Raw genomic sequence first — 7,360 nt, 5'->3', positions numbered from 1 at the left:
TGGAAGTATTCCGTTTCGCTCTCAGTAGTACGTTTGATGTTTCTGTTGGCAAAGAACACAGAAACAAACTAAATCGAACTCGAAACTTGCAAAAACAACGTATGTATTATTTTAATTAAATAGAAAAAAAACACCACTGAATAGTTTAAGTATTAAAAGTATAATATATACTCAACGGGAATCATGGGCGTATGGGGACTCTTTAATTTAGGGGGACTGGAGGGGTTGATTTGCCCGAAATTTTATCCAGATAAAAACTGCCCGAATTTTCCCCACTGTTTAGCCCGAATTTGTTAGGTCACCTGCTACTCCATCCTGTAATTCTGTTAAGACATCTTCCACCAAAATCTGCCATTTCCGTGGTGGTCATCTGTTTCTGAAGCACCCAACTGGGAATTGGGAAAGTAGTACCGTGCATCCGTAGAATTTGTTGACGCTCTGTTCGGATAAAATCTCACAATTAGTTATATGTGTTGGTCTTAAACAGTATTCACATTTTACAAGAAAAGAATTTTATTCTTATAAACTGCACCGAGTGCAGTATGGAGAAAATATAAACAAAATAAGTAACAAAGTGTTTTCTGTAGTGGCAATGGACATAATATTTAAGTAATATTAACCCGGAAGAATCAATGACAATTTCCAAATATTTACATAGTTTACACAAGTGATTTTTTAGTTGTAGAAAATAACTGGTAAAAGGTAATTGCACTTGCTCTGTTGGTATAGTAACTAGGTATATATATATATTTCGCTCAGTACATAAAGACGTAATATTTAAAAAAAATAGTGAAACTCATCACCAACATCAGTGTTGCACAAGTGACATATTCTGTTTTCTCTCTCAATATTAAACCATCTACCGGTTTCAATAGGAAGTCTGACATTACCAGTTCTAAATTTACAAAGAATTCTAGCATTTTTTGTTGAGTTTCAACAAATAATTTTCTAATTTAAATTCATGCTTGAACATTCTGAGATAGCCCAATGTATGTGAATGATGTATACTATGTAATACGTCCATGCTGTTTTATTTAACACACAGTCTAAGTGTTTTGCATGCGTGTAAGTTTACAAGATATCACTTCATAAAATATTAATTAACTTCAGAGTATATCAGTATCTGTGTTAGCCGTACATCGAAGTCATTAATGGTCAAATAAAAAGAACACGGCGTTAACAAAAACCTGGTCACTACTATCGGGTTTATTCTCTTCCGCTGTATAAAATAATTATAGTGCAAACAGTTTTTGTATGTAATACAACTGTTGCTTCTAAGTTCTTGTCTATATTTTATTGGCTTAATAATGACAATACCGATTTCACTTATTAATTCGACATGCCTGTCAGTGTCACACACGTGACGTTAAACAAAGCCTATTTTGCTTCAGAAAAAATTTAAGGCTGATATTTTAGAAGTAAATACGTTCAACTAAACAGCGAGAAGTAACATATTAAATATGTGAATAAGCTCTTGGGCAATACCCCAAAAAATTGGTTTTAGTGCCGCTAATGGATTTGATTAGCCAATCAAATGTCACGTTATATCAGATTGAATTAGAATTTACAATCGAGTGTTTACTGCTCATCGGTTGACATACACGTATACACGTTGACATACACGTATATAATAACAATTTACAGATACAGAGAACTTAAGAAGAGGTGTTTACAATACTAAACAATTTAAAAAGGTAAAGTGTCAATTTTATAACTGTAGATTTGTCTTTTAAACATATAAATATTTTCTTAACTTACATACCGTAATTAGTTTACATTATTAGTAGATAATAACTAAATTAATTTAAATATAGATGAATAGATTCTATAATATTTCATAATACATATATATAAAACTCTGTCATCCTGAAAATGTACAATATTGTATGAAATCCATCCTTAGTTTCGTCTAAATTGTACAAAACACACAATAATTAATTCATTCCAACTTATTTTCGTACTTATATCCAGTTAAGGTTCAAGCACGCTGTGCTGTGCACACGCCGTACATCTACTTATTGAGTCGTTAAAACTCGCTCTGGGTGTACACACACACACACACACACACACACACACACAGACAGACAGACAGACAGACACATATATATATATATATATATGAAATCTTTGTAATGCCCTGTTTATACAAAGCTTGAATAGGTTTCATTAGATACTATTGTAAAATAATAATTTTTACTATACAAGTATATTTATAATGAGATGAACTTTGACAGATGTATCCAGAAGGCCACTAAGATTTTGGTAACATTCACAATGGTTTGTAAAATACCAACACCATCCACCTGGTGACTGAAGGAAGATCATAGTCAGATCAGTTCAGCAACAATGGTCTTGTTTAATGACTGCCGACCTTGTCCTTAAATTGATGTTCTCAAGAATATATCTGAAATAGCATGTTTTACAACTGTATGCTTGTAAAATTCTTAAGACACCACATTTATTATATATTTGCACATAATTATCTAAAACATTTTGTAAAATATTTATGCATTCGTTTTTGCTTAGTGTCTGTCAGGTTTTTTTTAACTGAGAACAGCTTAGAAAAAAAACCCTTGTTACCAGTACTGAAGTTCTTGCTTTATGCAATAAAGCCTATTTCTAAACAAACTTTATTCATGATGAGTTGGTTGTTGCATTGGTGGAAGCAGAGATCACTCCAGATTGAGACATCTCGCAAAGATCTGAAATAAGACTAACATTTGTTGTGTAGTATGAGAAAACAAGTATGAAAACATTAACAACCACAATAACACGGACTAACAAAAGATTGTACGGCCTATCCATATTGAACAAAACCATAGCATAAACAAGTTATAATGTTGTATAGTTTACTTTAAGTTATTTAGGTTTATTTAGGTTTTGTCGTTTGTTTGGGTTTAATTTTAGACATGTTACCAATTTTATTGTTAGCGTTAAGTGTTATTTTTAGTGTTAGTGTTAGTTTAAGTGTAGGTGTTAGTGTAAGTTTGGTTTAGTGTGTTAAGTGTTAAGTGTTGAGTGTTGAGTGTTGAGTGTTGAGTGTGTTAGTGTGTTAGTGTGTTAGTGTGTTAGTGTGTTAGTGTGTTAGTGTTAGTGTTAGTGTTAGTGTTAGTGGTTAGGGTTAGTGGTTAGTGGTTAGTGGTTAGTGGTTAGTGGTTAGTGTTAGTGTTAGGTTTTAGTCCCATCACACAAATATCTGTTCTCCATAGATTATATATTCATTTATAAATATCAACTTTCACCTGGTATAAAAACTAAAAATATAAGTTTAGGATCATAAAATGTAAGCAAATACTGTATATGTATAAATAAAATGTATAAATAAAAAGGAAATAATGGACTTCTGTTAAAACCTTTTTTGTATTATCAACATAATAATTGGCAAAAAACATTTCAGTCAAATATTTGTCATTTGAACCATTACATTTGAAATAAAGGCATGAAATACTTTTACCTTTGTAAAATGGAAAAGGTTTCCTCAATTTCTTCAAACAGACCTCTAATTTTGTAGAGAAGTTCTTAACAGGTTGTCCATGTTCACATGCTATGAAGCATCTGGCTCAAAAACAGCAAGTGACCAAAAGAAACATGGACAGGATTGGTGAGTAAAGTGTTCGCCGTGTCAAACCTGTACAAGCTGTGGAGTTAATTAACCCCAAGCTGGAAACCAGTGCAAGGACACAAATGACAAATACCACCTACACCACAAAAATTTATAAACAGCCAGTATACGAACGAATTAAAAAGAAATGTTGAGTGCTACGGTAAATAAATGAGAAAAAAATATAGTTAATATTTTAAATAAACAAATTTTATAAAAACAATCAAGGAACACACACATACACACACACACACACACACACACACACACACACACACACACACACACACACACACACACACACACCAAACAACACTATCCCATTTCTATTCTATCTACTCTCTACCTTTTATTACTATATATTAATAAATATTAATTATGTTAAATACTTTATGCCATTGGACATTATGTTATTATATTTTATATATGATTATGAATATTGATTGTCTGATGTCCATCTTGTTTAGGAGAACACTTATATCGGCTCTGCCTGTTGTGCAATCCTTTTGACTTTTTTCTGATCAATAAAATATCTCAAAACAAAACAAACGAATAGAAAATGGGGGAAATACAATAGGTCCGTCGAGGAGATTCGATCGTACGCCCAAGCTTATTGTCTGACATCGCCAGTGACTAAGTCCGAGACGAGAGGACGGGATTGGGGGGGGGGGGGGGGGTAAGTTTGAGGTGGGCGGAATTTGGAATACAAATTTAGTAGTTAGGTCGAAGACCCGAACCAAAAATGGAGAACTGATCAGTCTACTCAAGTCTTGAACAAAAACGTTAAATCCAAAAATAGTGCTCGGCCGAAAATGTTTTTAAAAGTAATTTGAGCAATGTTGACGGGAAAAAAAAAAAAAAATGTTTTATTTAACGACGCACTCAACACATTTTATTTACGGTTATATGGTTAAGGACCACACAGATTTTGAGAGGAAACCCGCTGTCGCCACTACATGGGCTACTCTTTCCGATTAGCAGCAAGGGATCTTTTATTTGCGCTTCCCATAGGCAGGATAGCACAAACCATGGCCTTTGTTGAACCAGTTATGGATCACTTGTCGGTGCAAGTGGTTTACACCTACCCACTGAGCCTCGCGAAGTACTCACTCTGGGTTTGGAGTTGGTATCTGGATTAAAAATCCCATGCCTCGACTGGGATCCGAACCCAGTACCTACCAGCCTGTAGACCGATGGCCTAACCACGACGCCACCGAGGCCGGTCCAATGTTGACGGGTGCCAAAAATAAAGTGTGTCGGACTATTTACAAACAAAATAATAAACAAGTTTTTGGAGAGGTACCGAAAAATTAAAAGTCCGACTACGCCCTTACCTGGAGGCAAAGCTCGGTGGCTCTGGATTGGATTGGATTGGATAATATATTAACGTGCCTATATCCAATTAAAGTTCAAGCACGTCTCTCCCAGGCACAAATCTACGACCTCGCCAGTGACTGGGTCCTGGACATAAGGGGTGCGGTGGCGGGGAGGGGGGGGGGGGGGGGGGGGGGGGGGAGTAGAGTTGGAAATGGGCAGTATTTTGAAACTAGCAATTATTATTGGTGATAAAGTTCATAGATTTAAAAAATAAAATAAAAAGTTAACAAGCTAAAAATAAAAAAAAGGAATTGGTTTAAACAATATTTATTTCTGTTTATTTATTAATGGGATTGGACAACAGGCTAATGCGATAATTATAAAGACCTTTCCCTACATTATATAACTGAAATATTAACTGGTCAACATGGACAGAGAAACAAGAAGAATAAAGGAGAAGGTGGACAGTTTTATCAGTCAAAACGTTTGCTTTTAGCAATGGAATTGTGGATTGCTTTGAAAATGAGACTATGTTCTTATAGTGTTAAGTTGGGATCGCCATATATTAATGTGTTGATATTTAAATTTAAATTTAAACGCCTATTGGCCAATCCCCAGACCGCTACTGTTTTTGAACAGCAATAAATATTGTTTGATACATCTGGGCTGCTATCGTTGACATATTACGTCTAACACACGACAGGGTTTCTAGATTATGGTAGCCCCACTCACATGACTAGTAATATTCAATGTTGGGCTTGTAAATAACTACTATTGCCATGCCCGACGGCTAGTGAATATTTTTTGTTAAAATGTTGCAGTTAACTCTGTTTTATAAATATGAATATCCTGCCCCCACCCCAACCCACCAATGTTAGAATTTTTAAGCTCTATCTCCATCTTTAGGTGACATATGTGATTATTACTATTATTTAGTAAAATTGTATTAACTTAAAGTAAAGTAGGGCTAGGGAATTTTTAATCGTGACTAGTATATTTTTAAAATCACTGATCCCATGGCTAGTGGATTTTATAAAAATTCTAGAAACCCTGCATATGGTATTCGTTTTTATATTATGGTACGAAATGAATGTTTATGATGGTACGATATGACATTACTTTGGTACGAAATGACTTTCTGCAATGGAACGAAATTACTTTCTGCAATGGTACGAAATGATTTATTCATATATGGGATGAAATAATTATAGTACGAAATAACTATGGTACAAAACGACAAAAGTAAGTACAAAACGAACATGGTACGAATTGACCAACAGGGATCATTGGTTGTATTTGCGCGAGGCGAACGAGTATACCTTTTCACCTTAAAGACTAAAGGCAACGCCACACGATATGAGTGCCTCCACAAGAATAGCTGATTGTGACAAAACAAACAATAGGCCTACATCACCAGCTGCTATGCACTCGGTTATTCTCGTATGAGATACTCGTTTCGTGTGTCGTCGCCTTAAGTATACACTCAAGGGCGAGATGTAGCTCAGTGCTAAAGCGCTTGCTTGGTGCGTGGTCGGCGTGTGATTTATGCCCACGGTGGGCCCATTAGGTTATTTCTCGTACCAGCCAGTGCATCACGACTAGTTAGCCCGAGTACTGTGACTGTAAGAGAGCTAAACGGACATTTGGACGGTTATTAGACGTAATAGGGCTAATAACCGTCCAAATGTCCGTTTAGCTCTCTCACAGTCACAGTAGGCCTACTCGGACTACACGACTGGTATACATACCAAAGGCCGTGGTATGTACTACCATGTCTCTTGGATGGTGCATATATAAAAGATCCCTTAAATGCTACTAATGGAAAAAATGTAACGGGGTTCCTCAAAGACTATATGTGAAATTTACCAAACGTTTGACATCCAATAGCCGATGATTAATAAAGCAATGTGGTCTAGTGGTGTCGTTAAACAAAACAAACTTTAATCACTGTCATTTACGACACTCCAGCTCGAGTATTTCATTAGGAGTGAAGAGAGTAAGATGCCATTCAAGATGACGTCACGAATCGAGCTTCGTGAGGGGAAACAAATACAAAATATATCAATACATGTATGTATAATTGACTATATAGTTGGAAAGAGGTAAGTTTTAAAAATGTGCTATATTTCTGTTAATTTTAACTAGTAAGTTAAAAAAAAGAGAAGAAAAGAAAACTTCGCATGGTCCTGTATTTTACGGAAACAAGATATAGAAGTTTTAATTTAAAAGCATTATTGGGTGCTAAAAATAAATATTTTGCCCCCCCCACCCCCACCAAGTTATATTTAAAAGCATTATTGGGTGGTAAAACACACACACACACTCACTCACACACATACACACACACACACACGCAAGCACACAGAGACACGCACACACACACACACACACACACACACGCACGCACGCACACAACCCACCCCAAAAATAAAACAACAAACA

The sequence above is a fragment of the Gigantopelta aegis genome, chromosome 1 (assembly GCF_016097555.1).
Source record: "Gigantopelta aegis isolate Gae_Host chromosome 1, Gae_host_genome, whole genome shotgun sequence".
Lineage (NCBI taxonomy): Eukaryota > Metazoa > Mollusca > Gastropoda > Neomphalida > Peltospiridae > Gigantopelta > Gigantopelta aegis.
Note: the sequence above shows the minus strand (reverse complement) of the source record.